The sequence below is a fragment of the Bos javanicus genome, chromosome 8, assembly GCF_032452875.1.
Source record: "Bos javanicus breed banteng chromosome 8, ARS-OSU_banteng_1.0, whole genome shotgun sequence".
NCBI classification, from domain to species: Eukaryota; Metazoa; Chordata; class Mammalia; order Artiodactyla; family Bovidae; genus Bos; species Bos javanicus.
In genome coordinates this window covers 48021140-48043312 of record NC_083875.1, presented here as the reverse complement: position 1 = coordinate 48043312, position 22173 = coordinate 48021140, and positions in this window count along the sequence as shown.

Here is a 22173-nt window from a genome sequence, read left to right as displayed (position 1 = left end):
AAAATACAGAAACAGTAAAAATTAAAACCAGATCAGTAAAATAGTATTTATTAAGAATTTACTGTGCCCATAAGAAGAGTTCATGAATTAGGGGCTTTCAAACTCCAAACTGATGTAAAGCTTACAGAATGGCTTGTAAAGTGAAAATGATGAAATGGTTTAGTCTGTACAGTGATTGGTTTTTATAGTGGGGGTTTCTCCAAGGAAGGATTAAATGTGATTATCTTATACCTTTAGATAGGTGACTTTAATTTATCTTACGATTGAAATCTGAAAGAATAAAGAAACTCAAAATTAGCTTGTATCTAAATTTTCCTTTAGGGGAGGTGAAGGTTCTAATTTTAAAAATCAAAATTCTGTGTTATAATGAATTAATATTAGACTTAAACTTTTATATATTTAGGTATCTATTTTAAAGCTCCCAAGTATAAAGGACAGTATTGTGGCATTGAAAGCAATGAAGAAGACAGTGTTTACTCTCAAGCACTTATTGTCTTATAGGGAAGATGAGCACAAAATTACTAGACTAATTTATCAGAAGGTAAGATTAGTGCTCTACTAGGGAAGTTCAGATGAGAAAGTGAAGAATTATAACTGGTGAGTGAAGAAAAATAAGCATCAGCTTTTTGTCTTTCTGATTTCCTGAGCACAAGTAGTATATATCAAGAATATTTGCAGATCAGAAGTGTCTTCCTCTAGTATTTATAAAGCTGGCAGAAAGCTGTGATATGGTATTAGTAGGTTGTTCTCAAATTTTTCTCTTCAAGCAAAACATTAAAAGGAAACTTTCTCCAAAATGCGAGAATACCTGTGTTGTCTCCCATTCTTCCTTCCAGCTATTCTGCTGTTTCCCCTGTCTCAGGACCTTTGCGTTTGCACCTGCAATTCTGTCCCCATGCTCTTGGCTCCTTCACGGTACTCTGCTGACTGTTTCTCATGTTTCACATCCCAGCTTAAATGTCTTTTCCTAGAAAAGGTTCCTATTTACAGCATTTGTTCACGTCCACCATTACACGTCAAAGCACTACTTGAGAGGAAGAACCCTTGCCTATTTTGTTCACTAATATATCCCTAAAGAAGGCGTAAGAAATAATGTATACTTAATATGTATATTTTAAATGAATAGATGAATACATCTCTTCAAGTGTTTATCCCTACATTAGATTATATATAAGCTTCTTAAGTGCAGGGTAAATGTCTTTTTTGCTCATGCTAATATACCTAGAACAGTGCCTAGTTTAAGGAAGATTGTCAAGAAATATTTTTTAAAGATGGAAATGAATTAATCAAAGTCTAGTTAAAGTAAAAAGCAAAATGAGCAATAACAATAACAAAAGCTTATGATCCTACCATTGGGTTGCCAGTAGGTATAATTTTAAAAAATTATAGCTTCAAGATTAAATACATGTAAACATCTTCTCAATTGAATTTATTGTGGGATAATTCCTTAAATTTATTAAGCCAGATGTAATAATTTTAAACATGCTCCCTTTCCCCTCACAAAGAACTGTGACTGATAATCCATTATTAATATTCCTTATGAATCTTTCATCACTCAAAGTTAAATAATAAGTGTTGTTAATGGGGTTTACTATGTTAATTGCAGTTTGGAGTTACCAAGTCTTAAATTATGGACCACATGAAAGACTGATATCCATATTGTATAGTTTTATTGGTCTAAAGTTATTCCCAATATTGCCCACCAGATGGCAGTATACAGGAAAACTTTTCCACTTCAAAAAAAATTCATTCTTCAGCCACTGGATGGCACCTCTCCTTTGTTTTCCGAAACTCTTGACCCATTCGTCTTGATTCCTTTTGTGATCCCTGTCTGCATAGCTTTCCGCCTGTAGTTCTTCCCTATCACATGGGCTTCCACCTGCAGTGCTAGTCATGCGTAAGATTCCCTAAAGAGAAGGTCTTTAGGACATTCATTTGAAGGATATTCATTGTGAATATTTTCCACTCTAATTGTTTAAACTATACTTTAAAGAAGAAGAAATTGTTTCTTGCATTTTAAAGGCAACAGAAAGCTGCATATGATTCTTTAAATATTATGAGAATATCATATATACATTTATAATAGACAAAATGTGTATGAGCAAGTGATGTTTTTGTTGAAAGGCTTTTGATTACCTTATACAATAGCATCATGTTGTTCCCTATATGATTCCATATAGGGAGCTTTAAGCTCTACCATTCAATATAGGTTATTTATACCTCCTTTGCCTATTAAAAACTACTGATTAAAAAAAAAAAATTTAGGGAAAAATGTACAACCGTATCAGAATCCCAGTGTAATTTAGACTGTGATTTTATAGTGTTTGCAGACAAATGATTTTTTTTAAATATGTGTATATACACACACATATATATATACAACATATATTTATAATTTGTTAATAAGGGCTGATAAATTTTCCTCTTTGGATATTTCCTTATTAACATATTTGACTTGTCAACCAAAATTCTTATAAGGTCATTATATAAAATGATGCTTTTGGGGATCATACTTTCAAAGCATTTTAAAGATGCTCCAAGAAGTTTAGCTATTATAACCAGCAGTTTTAAAATAAATTGCCATGTTTTGTAAATGCTATTTTTAAGTCAGACAGTATATTCTACATGAAACTTTGTTTTCATTGCCTACTGTTTAAAAGCATATCATAAACGTCTTAAAGCTCATTAGAGATGATCTGCTTTGAAATAAATCTGTTTTCATATTCTTCCCTCTTGAAGATTTTTATCTGTATATCCTCAAATGGCTTATCTTTGTACTCTGTGCTTTAAGACGCTCTTCTTTTCACAGTTCACAGAACTTGTATTTATGATCTTGGGGGCTCTTTCAAAGTGTTGGTGTTCAGAGAAGCTGACAACCATAGGGAGCTATGCAAATGTATAACAATAACACTGTGTGTGTAACTGTGTGCATTATAACACAAACCAGACCTCTGTTAAAAGTGCCTTGGTTGGGTGTGTGCTTGCTGTATTTAGTCACTCAGTTGTGTCTGACTTTGCGGCCCCATGGACTGCAGCCCGCCAGGCTCCTCTGTCCATGGAATTCTCCAGGTGAGAATACTGGAGTGGGTTGCCATGCCCTCCTCTAGTGGATCTTCCCAATCTAGGGATCGGACGTGTCTCCCACATTGAAGGCGGATTCTTTACCGTCTGAGTCACCAGAGAAGCCCTTGGGTGGATGGGAGAAATCAATCAGAAAATGAGATTTGGTAATTTCTCTCTCCTGTGCTCCTTCCACCCTCTTAAGTCAGTTAAGATATAATTTGTTCCAAGTAACAGCAAACAAAAACTTAAAGTAAGATAGAAGAAAAATGCATTATCTCTCGTAAAAAAGAGGACTGAGGTGTGGTTAATATAGAAGCTGACAAGATATTCTTTCTGTCTTTCCCTTTTACCATTCAGCCTATCAGCTTTGTCTTCTGGCTTATCTGCTTATGGTTATTAGATGAGTGTATATGTCTATAAAGTGAAGTTGCTCACTCGTGTCCAACTCTTTGTGACCCTATGGACTGTAGCCTACCAGCCTCCTCCGTCCATGGGATTCTCCAGGCAAGAGTACTGGAGTGGGTTGCCATTTCCTTCTCCAATATTTCTATAAGTCTCATTCAAATACCAGAACATCCAAAGAAAAAAAGATAATGCTTAGATATTCTTTCTGTCTTTCCCTTTTACCATTCAGCCTATCAGCTTTGTCTTCTGGCTTATCTGCTTATGGTTATTAGATGAGTGTATATGTCTATAAAGTGAAGTTGCTCACTCGTGTCCAACTCTTTGTGACCCTATGGACTGTAGCCTACCAGCCTCCTCCGTCCATGGGATTCTCCAGGCAAGAGTACTGGAGTGGGTTGCCATTTCCTTCTCCAATATTTCTATAAGTCTCATTCAAATACCAGAACATCCAAAGAAAAAAAGATAATACTTACCATACCCAGAGGCCCTGAAGTCAACTCCCTCAGGTCTCATTGGCCAGAATTGATTGTATATATACTCCTTTCTAAACCAGTCCATGGCAAAGCAATTTGATTTCCATGATGACTCAGACTGTTTAGTTTACCAGTGAGTCACATAGTGGAGGGGAGAATTTTCCAGTGAAAACATCCAAGAAGGGTGGATGGGCTTAGGGTAGACAACCAATAATTTCTGGTGCCCTACATTGGTGGAAGTGTGGGAGAACTTGGAAAAATTTGTTAATCAGATAAGAGGGAGAGTCTGCTTAAAATCTCAGTAGTTTTAATGTCCTTTGCTTACGGACCCTCTGGGGATGATGATCCATTAGCCTTTGAGACTGTGCTATCAGCTTGAAAAAAGCTGGTCTGTTTGTTCTTTCAAATATTTCACTATTACATCCAGTTTAAAATCTTCACTCTAGCTGTAGAGTATTTGTTATATGATAAAGACTTGGGGTTCTGGGCCTTCTTGTTTTTAACCCTCATTTATGAATGTAGGATCTCATATTTCTGCCAGGAATGGAAATTCTGTTATTGAGTTGCTAATGTTGTGTCCAACTCTTTGTGACCCCATGAACTGTAGCCAGCCAGGCTTCTATGTCCGTGGGATTTCCCAGGCAAGAATACTAGAGTGAGTTGCCATTTCCTTCTCCAGGGGACCTTCCCAACCCAGGGATCGAACCTATGTCTTCTGCATTGGCAGGCAGGTTCTTTAATTACCACTGAGCCACCAGGGAGGCCCTAGTAGTAATTCTAGACCATTAGGGGAGGGGAGAATCTATCCTGTATTCCACTAACCCCAGCAACTATTCCTTCACACACATCTTATTACCTTGTATCCCTGACAAAATAAAGGTCAGGTCATAGGAACTTCATCAGCTGATCTTCCTTTTGTCATTTCTGAGTCTGTACTCCTTCCTTTTCATTTACAAGCATGAAATACCTCTCCTCCCTTATAGTTTCCTCCTATTCCTCCAGTAACGTTTTTGATTCTTTTCTCTCCCAACTCCTTGAGCTCTGCGATCCCAGTCCTTCTCCAAGTCAGCTGGGCTAGAGACTTTGGACTTATCTTTGACCCCCACATGCAATGAGTTGCCAATTTCTATTGATTCTTCCTCTCAGGTATCATTCTTTCTTTCCTGATGTCACTGTTGTCTCTTGCTGAAATAATTTTGGTTTTTGTAGTTCAAATTATGTTCTTGAATCAAGTTGTGCTATAATCTGGCATTTGAAATAGAGCTTCTATTTTGCTATTTTTTATCTTTATTAAGTATTCTGAGAGGTAACCTTTTGGTGATCTATATTTGCTTTGCAGCACACTAGAATTACAGGGTGCACATAAAACCTGAAGGGGCTGAAATGGTAGGAACTAACTACCAAGTACGGAGAGAGCACTAATTAAAGTGTCTTACCACTAAATCTTCCTGATATTAGGGTAGATAAATTAGAACTGTGTGGATTTACAGAGGCTAATTTTGAGATGACAAAATAAATCCCATTATTATTCACATCCTAAGAGAAGGTTGATAATGTTGTAGGCGAATGTCAGTTGATTTTGTGAAACCAGCTATTTGTATAAATGGCTATTAAATAGGGCCAATTCAGTTCTAGGCGCTTTTTGTTCAAGCCATTGTTTACTTTTATTTTTTATTTTTTTCCTTTTAGTTCAAAATTTCAATCCATTTTATATTATGGCCAAGACTGAACAGCTTGCTGAAACATCTCATTTTCCAGAACCATATGCTAAAAAGTATAAAGGGGGAGCACCTTAAGTAATTTTATTAAGTTGGTATAAAATATTATGTTTGCTGTTCTACTCTTGTTTTCGTTGATTTTATCCATTCACAAATCCAAAATACGATCAGTTTTGTTTGCAGACATGACAGACATGCCTTTTTTCTAATAGTTTCTAAAATATAAACACTTTGAAAATAAAAAATCACTTAAACATCTACAAATCCTAGAGAAGAACATAAAACATTCTTGTAAGACCATTTTAATGTCAGAATTTTTATTGAATTACTTCTCCACCTACCAGTCAATCAAGTACATGGTACATCAGACAACCAAATGAGGATCCAAATTACCTGGCAATCCATTTCCCAAATCTTCATCCAAGTTTCATAATTTAAAAAGTTTTAAAATGATTTTTAAAAACCCAGCCTTAATCTAATCCTGTCCTTCTCAACTAATGGATCTTGGGTTCTCACTCACTGAGAAAACACAAATCATTCTTTATTAAAGTCATGAGACAGCCTTATCACTTCTTCCTTTCTGTAAATCTCTTTTCCATTCTTTCCCTCTCTGGGCGAGTTGAGCCCTCCTCTTTTCGAATATGGGCTTCCCTGGTGGTGCAGAGGTTAAAGCGTCTGCCTGCAATGTGGGAGACCTGGGTTTGATCCCTGGGTCGAGAAGATCCCCTGGAGAAGGAATTGGCAATCCACTCCAGTATTCTTGCCTGGAGAATCCCATGGACGGAGGAGCTTGGTGGGCTACAGTCCATGGGTCGCAAAGAGTCGGACACGACTGAGCAACTTCACTTCACTTTTCCAATATAAACTCCAAACCTATGTATTTGATAACATTTATTATCAAATGTGTCTCCTGAGCCTTTAGTCTTTATCCTTCTAGTTGTCCATACTGTACACTTTCTAATCTTTGTCAGCCTTTCCCAGGAACTCATTATCAAATGATTACTCATCTCAGTTTATTCAACTTCTTCCTAAATTTTCTATCAAATTCTTTGCATTTCCACCAGTACTGCTCCATCTAAAACCTACCTCACCTGCACATTATTGGCACTACTAATATTTTTTCTTAATGAATTCCTTCAGTTATGTTCTCAAAACAATTAAAATCATGTTACTCCTTGCCTCAACAAAATTCACCAGTGCCTGTCTGTGGTCTGAAGATAAAATTCAGATGTCTTCACATTTCATTCATGCTCTTCTTTGGTCTGACACAAAACTACCTTTCCAAACCCATCTCCAAGAATATCCTTCATTCTACACACCTTGGACTTGCCCATGATGTATTACGATTGTCCTGCCTATGCTTTTGTTATTATAGCAACCCAGAAAGTCCTCCCCACCAACTTGAACTATTTAAGTCCTACTTATCTTTCATGATCCATTGGATTTTCATTAACTCCTTCCTCTGATCCTTCAGTGAGAATAAACCCAATGCTCCTGTACTCCTGAACTAAACTTTTTATAGTGCTATCAAATCACTTCACTCATCCTGCTTTTTATTGTATCCAGTGGTTCATTTGCATTTTCCCAAACAAATGACACATCTTTTGAAGATGATGACTATATCTTATTTATTCTTGTAGTCATTCTCCCTTCCCTGCCCCAAGCATTTAGCAAAAGTTTTATACAAAGCAAGAACTCAACAACATTTGCTAGAATGAAATTACTTACTTGTTATTCAAATAGTCTGGCTTACATTTTGATGAGATTTTTATAATTTCATGACATTTTCAATGTAAAGTAAAGCACAGTGCTCAACTTTCTAGTGTTCAGTGCACTGGTTTGCCTTAAAGGATCTTTGATGGGTCTAAATATTGATTCTCTTAGCATTCAAGACATCACGACAGGGCTTGGCATGTCTTGAAAGATTTATTCCAATATGCATTACAAACATCATTTTCTGTGTTTACTGTGATGTGACAAGGTTGTCAGAGTGGTTAAAAGCATGGGTATTGAAATAAGAATGGGTGGATTGGAAATCAAACTGCCACTCACTTTTTTAAGACTCAAATTTTTTAGTCTTATTTTTAGACTTGGATGAAAGGGGTCCTTGCTTTAGAAAGTTCTCCTCTTCCTCTGGCCACACCTTTCATCACAAGAGGAAGAGTTCATGCCACCAAGGGGTATGTGTTTACCTAGCACCTGCATCTCCACTTTTAAAACATGCTTTTGGATTCCTGGGGCCTATTGTGCAGATGACCTTGTACCCACTTTCGGGTCCTGCACAGGTATCTCTCTTTGTCTGTTTTCCATGGGTAGACTACAAGAACAAAGTGTCCTCCAGGGAAAGCTATTTGGTAGAGCAGGGACTGAGCTTAGACACAGGAGCTGGGCTGTCCACAGACTGAACACATGAGGTATCTTGAAGAGTGGAATATGGTCTAGGGTGGGAGGTTGGGATCCAGAATGATCTTTCCCCTTATCTCTGTGTCCCTGTGTGGGGACACAGAGGGATAAAAAAATTTAACCCTGATGTTACATATTTTTATGTTGATATATTGCCAAGATAAAAGTAGAGAACATATTTTATGTAAAATTTTATTAGCTTGGTATGTAAATTTTGAATATTTGGACTCAAAGTGTCTAGGTCCCTATTTGTCTTCTTCCCTAATCCTGGCATATGTAATAGGCTATAAAACTGAGATAATTAACACTTCTTTCCCTTACCAGCTGACACTGTAGGTTAATTATGATAATGTAATCACAGCACATCAGTTCTTAGTAAATGATCAGTAAATACAAGCTATTATTAGTAATAATTTATTCCTCCATTTGTTCAAAATATTTTTGAGTACTTACAATGGATTAAGCACAATTTTATGTGAAAACAGACAAGATTCCTGCCCTCATGCCATTTATATCTTGGACAGCAAAGACTTGACCAGAAAAATTGCAAGCTATGCCAGAAGCAATAAAAAGATGATAAGCTAGAGAGTGATAGGACAGCACTGGGCATCCAGGAAAGGACTCCGTCAGGAGGTGGCAGTTGAACAGTGAAGATGACAGCAGCTGGCAGAAAGCTCCACACAAAGACTGGGGCATGAGAATCCCAGGTGGTGGGAATAGCAGGTACGAAGGCTCTGGGGCATGAGTAAGTTCAGTAGGATTGGGGGCCTTGAGGGCCAGGGTACTCTGATTTGTGCCTTCCTCTGTACCCCAGCTATACTTCTTAGGTATGAAATTAGTAAACAGGGCAAGATTATTTATGTTTAACAGGATAAGTAGCTTGCATTTTACTTTGAGCAAATGGTCAATCACTGGAAGAGTTTAAGCAGAAGTGTGATACAGTCTCATTCACACTTTTGAGCGCTCAATCTGATTGCAATATGGAAAATGGAATGATAAAAGTGATGAAGGCAATGATGAACAGTAAAAGTACAAGAGGAGAGCTAGTAAAATTAGTGAGGAGGCTATTACAGAAGGCCCAGGCAAGGGGTGGTTGTGGTAATGATAGTAATGGTCATAGAAGTAGAACTAATAGTGATTATAGAAGTAACATCAATAGTAGTATCAGTAATAATAGCAGTGAATGATATAGAAGTATCTTTCTTTGTCAGGTTCTGAATTGAATACTACAGAATTAAATTTTTAGATAGCCAGCTTAAATTTGAATTCTGTTATCGAAATATAGTTGATTTACAATATTAGTTTCAGAATCACAGTAGAGTGATTCCACATTTTTACAGTTTATACTCTATTAAAAGTTGTTATAAGATAATGGCTTAATTCCCTGTGCTGTACAATGTATCCTTGTGCTTGTCTACTTTATACATAGTAGTTTATAACTCTTAATCCCATACCCCTGTCTTGCCCCTGCCCTGTTTACCTCTCCCCACCAGTAACCCCTTGTTTGTTTTCTATACCTGTGAATGTATTTCTCTTTTGCTACATACATTCATTTGTATTTTTTTACACTCCATATGTAAATAAGGTCATACAGTGTTTATTTTTCTCCATTTGACTTGTTTCACAAAGCATAATAAATTGCTGCAGTGGTAGAATTTCATTCTTTTTTATGGTTGAGCAATACTCCTGTGTGTGTGTGTGTGTGTGTGTGTGTCTGTGTGCGCCACATCTTATTTATCCGTTCAATTTTGTCTGTCCAGTGGACATTTAGGTTGCTTCCATATCTTGGCTATTAGAAATAATGTTGCTGTAAATATTGGGGTGCATATATCTTTTCAAATTAATGTTTCATTTTTTCTGGCTATAAACCCAGGAGTTGAATTGCATCAAAGTCTAAATTTCTTCATTGATAGGTCGTTCTTTTAACAAAAGTCAATCTTAAATGAAAAGGTCATTTTCTATACTTAACACATTAAGTACCAAGACTTTTGAGAGCATGACTATATACTTATAGAGGGTATTTGGCTGCAGGGAATCAAACATTTCCTCAGCTAACTGATCATTTCACAGAGTCAGCCTTTTAGAGCTGAAAGTCATCCTATGGATCCTGTGAATCATCTTCCAGTGAAGAAACTGCCTCTGAGGATTTAGTGAGCTAAGCTGAAGATGCCTCAGTTTCTTTTTGGCTTCTAGTCTGTATCATAGCCACGCTCTGTGCATAGCCCCGTATGTTGTGCTGCTGAAGAACAATGGAAACTTATGTCTGAAATATTGCTTTCCACATCTGTCTGCCACAAAAAAAAACAAAAACTATTTAAAGCTTTGAGAAGCAGTGATTTCCCAAGTTGACACATATGCAAATGTGAGAAATGTTTTTGTCCTAAAGTCTCCTTCCAAAAGCAATATACCTCTGAGTCATTCTGATTCTGTGTGCTCACTGATGAAATGAGCATTGCTGCTGGATGTCTGATGAAATGAATGTCCTGAATAAAGTCACATGAGATGGATTTCCTCTTAAGAATATTTTAAATCAACACTAATTTGCACAAAGTCCTTCTCTTAAACCTTTAATTTGAAAATGAGTCTGCATACATAACATTTATTTCTATAATTTGTTTTATTTTGATAGTTGAGTTTAGATGTCATAACATCAAATTAGTAAGCTTATGAAGCATTCACACATTACATAATAGAATTTCAATGTATTCTGTGAAGTATTTTTACAGGAATTCCAATTTCAAACCATAATTATTTTTCAAGTGTGAATCAATTGAATTTTTGGCTTGAGACGGTTAAGAAAAGGCCACCAGAACTATAGTGAAAAGAGCAACAAGGACAAAAGCAGAAAAAGCTCTGGCAGCTTTGCTATTGTTACTATTGAAGAAGATTTTAAATTTAAAAGTATGAAACAAAGAAACTGGTGAATGTGTCATTGCCTGAGATTCAAGGTCTATTTGAAGGACTGTGCATGTAGGTGAAGAAATGTATTCTGCTGTTAACTTTAAATCTTACAAAGAAGTGATCATTTTGAGGTATTTTCCTCTATTTGTATTTTTCTTGGATTCCAAGTATCTTGGAGTATTTTAAAAGCTTTTTATGTCTTTGGAAATAAAATAAATAGTTTAACAAGGACATGATGTTCATAAAAGTTTCAATGATCAACTAATAATATAAAGCAGAATCTACATTGTAGGAAATTTTCAACACAGAAAATTTGGTATTCTTCTAGGAGCCAAAAACATTCAATTAAAATTTTATTCCTGGCATGACCTAGATACCACTCTATGAATTCCTTGTAGCAGACCTAATCCTACGATGGGTAGACTTCAGACTTCTGTTTTGTTTTTGGTTTTTTTTCCCTAAAAAAAAGTTGGTATTTTTGTCTCCTTCTCTTATTCTTGTACCCTTGCTTTCTCTCTCTCTTTTCTTTACTTTTCCAAATCTACCTTAAATACTGAAAATATTTTTGTAAGAGTATTATTAAACACAAGAAATTGTTTTTTCAAATTTCTTTCTTGGTACCAGGCATTAAAAAATAGGTTTGTTGTTTAATCCTGGGTGTTTAATGCAAGCATTTAAAGTTATATTGACACTTTTAGAAACTGTTAATATCTATATTACAGTAAGTATAGACTTACTGTATAAGAGTAAATATAGACTTATCTGTATTAGAGTAAATATAGACTTATCTGTGTTAGATAAAAGATGTTAAACTAGTGGGCAAAGCCCTATGATAAAAATAATGTATTCCATGGGCTAAACATCATGGCTAGATTTATAATGCATTAATTCTTTTGCTCATTCAAGATGATGCTTGTTTATTGCTTACTCTTGTAAATAGGATGCCAAGGATAAAAAGATGACTATGACATAATTTGCTCTCCGGGAGTTTGTAATCTGGCCAATTTCTTCCCCTGATGGTCATTTTGAAGATTATGGCAGAACTTAACATTTCCCTAAAAGAATCCAAATAATTATTCAGTCTCTATGTAGAAAATTATTTTCAAATTTACAAAATAAATTTCCAGTAAACAGTCTGACAAATGCAAAAACTGGTAACATCGAAGGCTTATCCAGTTCTAGTGGAGGGAAAAATCTTTACATTTATGTAATGAATATCAAGATGCACTAAACTATTCCTCTGAGCTATATTTAGATGCTATAAAGGTCTCTTCAGTTAATCCTTGACAAAAGAACCAAATCTTTCAAGTGAATGCAGTCTTATGTAGCAAATGTTGTGAATAAATTCCACAGGCTGCCCTAATTAATTCCATTTTCTAAGTACAATGAAATCCCTCTTTTAACAAAGATCTAAATAGACAAAGTAGTCTTAAACTCTAATTCACGAGGCTGAATCTTGGTAATATAGTAGTTCCAGTGCATAATTTTTATATCTGGCATATTTAAGGACTTGGAGTTAATAAGTTACATGAAAACATATTTTTCTCATTCCTGTTTAACTAAAAAGAAAGAACCAGGCCATCAACAACTTATTCTGAGAAATGCATAATATATTACCATTCAAAGGAATGAAAAAGTGTATTATATTTCCTGTTGAAATATATTCTGAATTTGTATCAAAGAAAACATGTAAATACTTCCTGTAACTAATGTAATCCTTTTTTTGATTCATGACTTTTGATATAGAAAGGCGATTATGTTTTAAAATTATGCTACTTTTTAGTGAAGTTTATTTTCTTCAAAATATTTGATGCTTTTTGAAAGACAAATTCATGGATCAACATGGTTTTGTATGTTTTCCTATGGAACACTGAGCAATAGTTAAATATTACCATCACAAATTACAATCATGATTTAATATTTCAGTGATTTAGGAATGCCCTGAAGATATTTGAATTGTGAAGTGTTTCTCTGTGAGAAACTTTTAAAAATATACCAATAGTAGTGGTAGTGAGCCTATTCTGCCATTTGTGTAAGAGAAATTCTATAAATACAAATCTATTAACAGGGTTAAATTTTAACACATGAAATGTTAAAAATTCCACATTGGATTTGTAGCACTAGATTTAAAATATTCTATCATTTTTTCCCTTTTTCAAGGCAAGGAGGTATGGAAGGCCATCTCAAGAAGAGAGGTATACTTGACCCAACAAATCATATGTATTTTGAAATATTCTAGTTTGAAATATTTTGAGTATTGTATTTTGGTGGCTACTGTAAGGTTGGTAGAAGGCCATATCAAAGAGAGTATTCATATCTCTTAGAATGAGAGTTGGCAGTTTTTCAAAAGTGCTCTTCAAAAGTGACATTAATACTCTTGAGGTGTGCTAGGGAGAAAGAAAGCCTAGTACCCCTCCACAGGGAGGAGTAGGTGATTGTTTGTATGGTGGGATTTGAGTTGCACCAAGAAGATCCCTGTTACCCTAAGTTTTCTCGACAATCTCACGTAATCTCATTGCCTAAAGTTCTACTGATACGTAGAGTTTATGAGTAAGTGACCCTTGGTGAATAAAGATGTGTCATGCTAAATTTTATATTCATGGTACTTTCTTTAACAAAACTCCAGAAAGAGGGCTTTCTTACATTCAGATGATACTGAAGCACTGGGAACTGAGATCAAGAGATAAGGGAACAAGATGGTCAAAATAAACTGAGGACAAAATAAAGGACACCCAAGCCGGTTTCACTTTGAATGTTTTTCTTGCAGTTGAGCTGATAATTTAATTTAAATCATTGTGTAATGCTTGGCTACAGAGAGATAGTTATCATTTCACCTTAGTTAGGGAATGATATATGGAGAAGGAAGCCAGATTCTTTTCCTGAAATATTGGCATACATAGTTCAAGATCCATGTTAGATGGAGTAAAAGTAGATTTACTGAGGATAAAATGGCTATCTGAATAACTTAATGCTACTACTGCTTTTATTCTTCATAGAAATGCTTTATGGAAATGCAGAAAAGGTGTTACTTTGAAAAACCTGTGAATTTCTACTAATCCTTCATTATAATGAGCCATTAGAAATTTTATAGGTATAACCTACATGTCTTTATTGGGAATATGAAGATGAAAGATCTGCCAATCATGTTTTGGTTGTCTTCTAATCTTTTACTTCATATTTATATTGAAAATGGCATCAAAACTTAAAGAAAGATTTAAATCCTATCAGAAGTGCCTAAAGTCTTTACAATGCAGTTCATCTTTCTGACCACCTAAATGTAAAATTAGAGCTGCTATTGCTCTCCATATCTCCTCCCCAGCCACTTTGTTTCAGAAACTTGCTTCAATTCCAAACAATATGCTTGGCTGAAGAAATACTACTTACAATCCCAGATTAAAATATTTCAGAAGGATATGATCTAGACAAATGTTGAAGTCATATGAAACATTCTGTATGTTTACACTATCACCACTGCATTCAGACAAAAGCAAACGGCACCCTACTCCAGTACTCTTGCCTGGAAAATCCCATGGATGGAGGAGCCTGGTGGGCTACAGTCCATGGGGTCGCAAAGAGTCGGACATGACTGGGCGACTTCACTTTCACTTTTCACTTTCATGCATTGGAGAAGGAAATGGCAACCCACTCCAGTATTCTTGCCTGGAGAATCCCAGGGACAGGGGAGCCTGGTGGGCTGCCATCTATGGGGTCGCACAGAGTCGGACATGACTGAAGCGACTTAAGCAGCAGCAAGAACATTTCAGGTCAAGCTAATGAATTAGAACATGTCAAAAATGAAGAGTCTAACATTTTTTTCTTCATAATTGAAGAGTGGTGTCGGAGAAGACTCTTGAGAGTCCTTTGGACTGCAAGGACATCCAACCAGTCCATTCTGAAGGAGATCAGCCCTGGGATTTCTTTGGAAGGAATGATGCTAAAGCTGAAACTCCAGGACTTTGGCCACCTCATGTGAAGAGTTGACTCAGTGGAAAAGATTCTGATGCTGGGAGGGATTTGGGGCAGGAGGAGAAGGGGATGACAGAGGATGAGATGGCTGGATGGCATCACTGGCTCGATGGACATGAGTCTGAGTGAACTCTGGGAGTTGATGATGGACAGGGAAGCCTGGCGTGCTGCAATTTATGGGGTCGCAAAGAGTCGGACACAACTGAGCGACTGAACTGAACTGAACTGATACATTTCTGGTATAGCTCAGAATTAAACTGTTACAATATTTGACAAGTTTTATCTATGGATTTTGTTTTGCTCAAAATGTGCTAAAAGGAGTTTTAAACAAAACTTGCTATGGGAGAGACACACTGGCATAGAGTGAACAATTATGGGACATTCTAGTTAGTTGATGTAAGATATATTATCCCTCCTCTCTCCTACGGGGACTTTTTAATTAATGTTTGTGACTAGGGTGTCTATATGTGGAGAGTTCAATATAAAAGTCTTCATCAGATCAGATCAGTCGCTCAGTCGTGTCTGACTCTTTGCGACCCCATGAATCACAGCACGCCAGGCCTCCCTGTCCATCACCAACCCCCGGAGTTCACTCAGACTCACGTCCATCAAGTTAGTGATGCCATCCAGCCATCTCATCCTCTGTCGTCCCCTTCTCCTCTTGCCGCCAATCCCTCCCATCATCAGAGTCTTTTCCAATGAGTCAATTCTTCCCATGAGGTGGCCAAAGTACTGGAGTTTCAGCTTTAGCATCATTCCTTCCAAAGAAATCCCAGGGCTGATCTTCTTCAGAATGGCCTGGTTGGATCTCCTTGCAGTCCAAGGGACTCTCAAGAGTCTTCTCCAACACCACAGCTCAAAAGCATCAATTCTTCGGTGCTCAGCCTTCTTCACAGTCCAACTCTCACATCCATACATGACCACTGGAAAAACCATAGCCTTGACTAGATGAACCTTTGTTGGCAAAGTAATGTCTCTGCTTTTGAATATGCTATCTAGGTTGGTCATAACTTTCCTTCCAAGGAGTAAGCGTCTTTTAATTTCATGGCTGCAGTCACAATCTGCAGTGATTTTGCAGCCCAGAAAAATAAAGTCTGACACTCTTTCCACTGTTTCCCCATCTATTTCCCATGAAGTGATGGGACCGGATACCATGATTTTTGTTTTCTAAATGTTGAGCTTTAAGCCAACTTTTTCACTCTCCACTTTCACCTTCGTCAAGAGGTTTTTTAGTTCCTCTTCAATTTCTGCCATAAGGGTGGTGTCATCTGAATATCTGAGGTTATTGATATTTCTCTCGGCAATCTTGATTCCAGCTTGTGTTTCTTCCAGTCCAGCATTTCTCATGATGTAGTCTGCATATAAGTTAAATAAGCAGGGTGACAATATACAGCCTTGATGTACTCCTTTTCCTATTTAGAACCAGTCTGTTGTTCCATGTCCAGTTCTAACTGTTGCTTCTTGACCTGCATACAAATTTCTCAAGAGGCAGATCAGGTGGTCTGGTATTTACATTACTTTCAGAATTTTCCACAGTTTATTGTGATCCACACAGTCAAAGTCTTTGGCATAGTCAATAAAGCAGAAATAGATGTTTTTCTGGAACTCTCTTGTTTTTTCCATGATCCAGCAGATGTTGGCAATTTGATCTCTGGTTCCTCTGCCTTTTCTAAAGCCAGCTTGAACATCAGGAAGTTCACGATTCACATATTGCTGAAGCCTGGCTTGGAGAATTTTGAGCATTACTTTACTAGCGTGTGAGATGAGTGCAATTGTGCAGTAGGTGAGCATTCTTTGGCATTGCCTTTCTTTGGGATTGGAATGAAAACTGACCTTTTCCAGTCCTGTGGCCACTGCTGAGTTTTCCAAATTTGCTGGCAAATTGAGTGCAGCACTTTCACAGCATCATCTTTCAGGATTTGAAATAGCTCAACTGGAATTCTATCACCTCCACTAGCTTTGTTCGTAGTGATGCTTTCTAAGGCCCACTTGACTTCACATTCCAGGATGTCTGGCTCTAGGTCAGTGATCACACCATCATGATTATCTGGGTCATGAAGATCTTTTTTGTACAGTTCTTCTGTGTATTCTTGCCATCTCTTAATATCTTCTGCTTCTGTTAGGTCCATACCATTTCTGTCCTTTATCGAGCCCATCTTTGCATGAAATGTTCCTTTGGTATCTCTGATTTTCTTGAAGAGATCTCTAGTCTTTCCCATTCTGTTGTTTTCCTCTATTTCTTTGCATTGTTTGCTGAAGAAGGCTTTCTTATCTCTTCTTGCTATTCTTTGGAACTCTGCATTCAGATGCTTATATCTTTCCTTTTCTCCTTTGCTTTTCACTTCTCTTCTTTTCACAGCTATTTGTAAGGCCTCCCCAGACAGCCATTTTGCCTTTTTGCATTTCTTTTCCACGGGGATGGTCTTGATCCCTGTCTCCTGTACAGTGTCACGAACCTCAGTCCATAGTCCATCAGGCACTCTATCAGATCTAGGCCCTTAAATCTATTTCTCACTTCCACTGTATAATCATAAGGCATTTGATTTAGGTCATACCTGAATGTTCTAGTGGTTTTCCCTCTTTCTTCAATTTAAGTCTGAATTTGGCAATAAGGAGTTCATGGTCTGAGCCACAGTCAGCTCCTAGTCTTGTTTTTGCTGACTGTATAGAGCTTCTCCATCTTTGGCTGCAAAGAATATAATCAATCTGATTTCAGTGTTGATCATCTGGTGATGTCCATGTATAGAATCTTCTCTTGTGTTGTTGGAAGAGGGTGTTTGTTATGACCAGTGCATTTTCTTGGCAAAACTCTATTAGTCTTTGCCCTGCTTCATTCTGTATTTCAAGGCCAAAATGCCTGTTACTCCAGGTGTTTCTTTACTTCCTACTTTTGCATTCCAGTCCCCTATAATGAAAAGGACATCTTTTTTGGGTGTTAGTTCTAAAAGGTCCTGAGGTCTTCATAGAACCGTTCAACTTCAGCTTCTTCAGCGTTACTGGTTGGGGTATAGACTTGGATTACTATGATATTGAATGGTTTGCCTTGGAAACGAACAGAGATTATTCTGTCATTTTTGAGATTGCATCCAAGTACTGCATTTCGGACTCTTTTGTTGACCATGATGGCTACTCCATTTCTTCTGAGGGATTCCTGCCTGCAGTAGTAGATATAATGGTCATCTGAGTTAAATTCACCCATTCCAGTCCATTTCAGTTCTCTGGTTCCTAGAATGTCGACATTCACTCTTGCCATCTCTTGTTTGACCACTTCCAATTTGTCTTGATTCATGGACCTGACATTCCAGGTTCCTATGCAATATTGCTCTTTACAGCATCAGACCTTGCTTCTATCACCAGTCACATCCACAGCTGGGTATTGTTTTTGCTTTGGCTCCATCCCTTCATTCTTTCTGGAGTTATTTCTCCACTGATCTCCAGTAGCATATTGGGCCTCTACTGACCTGTGGAGTTTCTCTTTCAGTATCCTATCATTTTGCCTTTTCATACTGTTCATGGAGTTCTCAAGGCAAGAATACTGAAGTCATTTGCCATTCCCTTCTCCAGTGGACCACATTCTGTCAGATCTCTCCACCATGACCAGCCCATCTTGGGTGGCCCCACGGGCATTGCTTAGTTTCATTGAGTTAGACAAGGCTGTGGTCCTAGTGTGATTAGATTGACTAGTTTTCTGTGAGTATGGTTTCAGTGTGTTTGCCCTCTGATGCCTTCTTGCAACACCTACTGTCTTACTTGGGTTTCTCTTACCTTGGGCGTGGGGTATCTCTGCATGGCTGCTCCAGCAAAGTGCAGCCAATGCTCCTTACCTTGGACGAGGGGTATCTCCTCACCGCTGCCCTTCCTGACCTTCAACGTGGGATAGCTCCTCTAGGCCCTCCTGCGCCCGCGCAGCCACGGCTCCTTGGATGTGGGGTTGGTTCCCGGCCACCGCCCCTGGCCTCCGGCAGGGGGGCGTGGGGTAGCTCCTCCGACCCGCCACCTCTGACCTCGGACACGGCGTAGCTCCTCTCAGCCGTTCCTGCGCTGTTGCAGTCTCCTACTCTCGGCCGCTGCCCCTGACCTCGGACGTGGGGTAACTCCTCTTGGCCGCCACCCTTCAGGCATGGGGTCCTCCCGGCTCCTGCCCCTGACCTTGGACGTGGGGTGGCTCCTCTCGGCCGCGCTTAGCGCGCTGGTCGCAGCCGCCTGCGCTTAGCATGCCAGTCATTTTAGCAGAATTAGCAAAGTGCTGTTTATTTTCTTCCAGTTTGAACAATCAATAGAGTTGTGTGTTGTATGACTGCTCTTATGACCTGAAGTTGGTAACTTAATTCACCCCTAGAAGATTCTCTGGAGGTTTGGGAGCAGCAACTGAGGAGGAATGAATAGTAAAGTACCTTCCTTTTGATTCTTATTAAGTTAAATAAAATTATTTGCTTATGTATCATTGTCATTCCTAAGTTTTTCCAGTTACTTCTTTGTATTTACATATGAAAATCTGGGGAAAATATGAAGTGACAGGGCAAGGAAAGGTAAATGATTGGATTTCACAATCAAAAGAAACAATACATATTGAACACTTACTCCTTCATTTATAGGTAAGGAAGCTCATGTTCAGAGAAGTTAAATACCTTATTACAGTCCATACGTAATTGTGGTTTTAACACTAGAAATCAGGTGCTCTAAATACCAGCCAAGAGACACATAGATGTATACAATTTTAGAGCAGATACAGATACATTGCATCACTTGCAGTGTTTTTGGTAGGCTATGCCTATTAACTTATTATATAGCATCTTTAAACTGTGGAGAGTTGCTGAGCTATTTAAACTTTTGTCACACCATGATAGGTAAAAATTTCTTTATAGTTCTACAAATTGATTTTCAGGAAAGAAATTAATAAACAACAAAAAGGAAGTCATGAAGCATTTTGTAAGTTTTATCTTTGATGATGCACACTGCTTTATATTTTATTCAAAACTCAGCCATTAAGGTAGAAGATAATTCTTCACTCTTTAGCTTTCAGACTCTGATTTGTATTAAATCCAAGAATCCTAGGGAGATTGAAACTGTCATCAGTCACTGAAAACGGATTCATTATTATATTTTAAGTCATTGATGCAGACAATTATTTATTCACTATCCAGTTATCAACAGTACATTGCTTAGTTTCAGCTTCAGCTAATGTATTTCAGGCACAAACTAAGGGCCAAGCACTATGGTGGGTATCATAATCACATAAAAAGATGAATATAACATAGTTTTTTCCTTTCAAAGGCTAATGATCCTTTAAGGATGTGCTGGGGAAAATCACACTGTATTTACTTTTATTAAACTTCAAGCAACTGTGTATACACACTCACTCACTGCAGCTCTGGGCAGTTTCATCTTCTGGGGCTATTGTGTCCCTTCATCCTTTTCTCTCAGACATATTCTTACTTTACTTTTTGTCTTGCTGCTGCTGCTGCTAAATTGCTTCAGTTGTGTCTGACTGTGTGCGACCCCATAGACAGCAGCCCACCAGGCTCCCCCATCCCTGGGATTCTCCAGGCAAGAACACTGGAGTGGGTTGCCATTTCCTTCTCCAATGCATGAAAGTGAAAAGTGAAAGTGAAGTCACTCAGTCATGTCCGACTCTTAGCGACTCCATGGACTGCAGCCCACCAGGCTCCTCTGTCCATGGGATTTTCCAGGCAAGAGTACTGGAGTGGGGTGCCATCGCCTTCTCCGACTTTTTGTCTTACCGGGTTTTTATTCCCTGATTTATTTCACAGAGTTTCCAGCATTACCAGTTGCCTGATGGGGTTCCTAGACCCTGTGTTGGAATCAGTGACTTGGCCAAAGTCTGACCACACAGCCACTTCTATCCTCACATGGATAGAGCCAGTGGCTCACATGGACTTTTAGAATGGAACTGTGCAGTATGGCAGCCACATGTGGCTACTGAGCACTGGAAATGTGGCTAGCCCAAAAGAAAGTAAAATAGTAAAATATCTCATTAATATTATTTAAAGCTTTTAAGTATGTTAGATTAAATCAAACATTAAAGTTTATTTTACCTTTTAATATGGCTATTAAAATGTAAAATTATGTATGTTTGCATATTACTTATATTATGTAACACTTAAAATGGAAAATCACACTGTATTTTTATGGCCCTTCTCTAGGATGAAGGTCAGCCAAGCTTTTCAGTAAGTGGCCAGAGAGTAAATGTTTTGGGCTTGAAGTCATAGACAATATGTAATGAGTACAGCTGTATTTGTGAGCTGCATAGAGGAGAGGGAGGCCATATTTTGCCTGTGGGCCATAGTTTTTGGATGCTTGATCTAGACCTTAAGCTACTGATGAATATTTTGCCCAGGGATGCTGACTTTAGTTGGTTTTTGAAACTCTGCCTCTCTTGAGTCAATTTTACTAACTTAAAACTAGTACATTCACCTTGCTGTGCAATGCTCTTAATCAGCCATTCTCCCATTTTAGAGAATGGAATAAAGGCCTGTGTTTGAGTCCCCACAGCAGAGAATCATGAAAGCAACTAATTTGCATATAAGACAGAGCATGATAAATGTAAAGCAAAATGGTGTGGGGGCACAGAAGGAGGTGGGGTGGGCACAGGGTGCTACCAATAAGCTTGTTAGCTTTCCCTTGAGAGCGCTTTTTGATTGGAGGGCAGTCATATATTTATGTTTGCAGGCACAGATTACCTTATTTTACTCTTTAAAACCTGCGAAGTATGTTATTAAGACCACTTTATAAGGAGAGAGTGGCTGAGAAAGGCTAAGGAATGTGTTATTTGTAGGAACATAGGTTGTGAGAGACAGAGCTGGGGTGAGAACTGGGCCCTGTTTGAGACCAAAGCTCACAGTCTTTTTTGCTGAGTTGTACCTCTTCCTCTGATGGTTCTGAATGTCTGACATTGTATTGGAATATCACAACGGGGCATAAACTAAAGAAATATCAATTGTCCCTTGAGTTAGCTAGTATATTAAAGGCTACTGGGAGCATGTGGTGTGGGATCAACTTTTCTTCTTTAACTTACCTGTTTGGGTCAGTTGGTAAACTGAGCACCTCCAAAAAAAACAGACTTTCTCAAAATTCAAAAGCATTATATGTTAATATTAAGGACAGTGGACAAAGAAGGAAATAATGATATCTACTGTCTCTACTGTCTATTCTCTTAATATCCTCAGGGCAGGATTTTCTAATATCTAGACATGGCCTTGGCATAAGGTGAAGTGAAGTGAAGC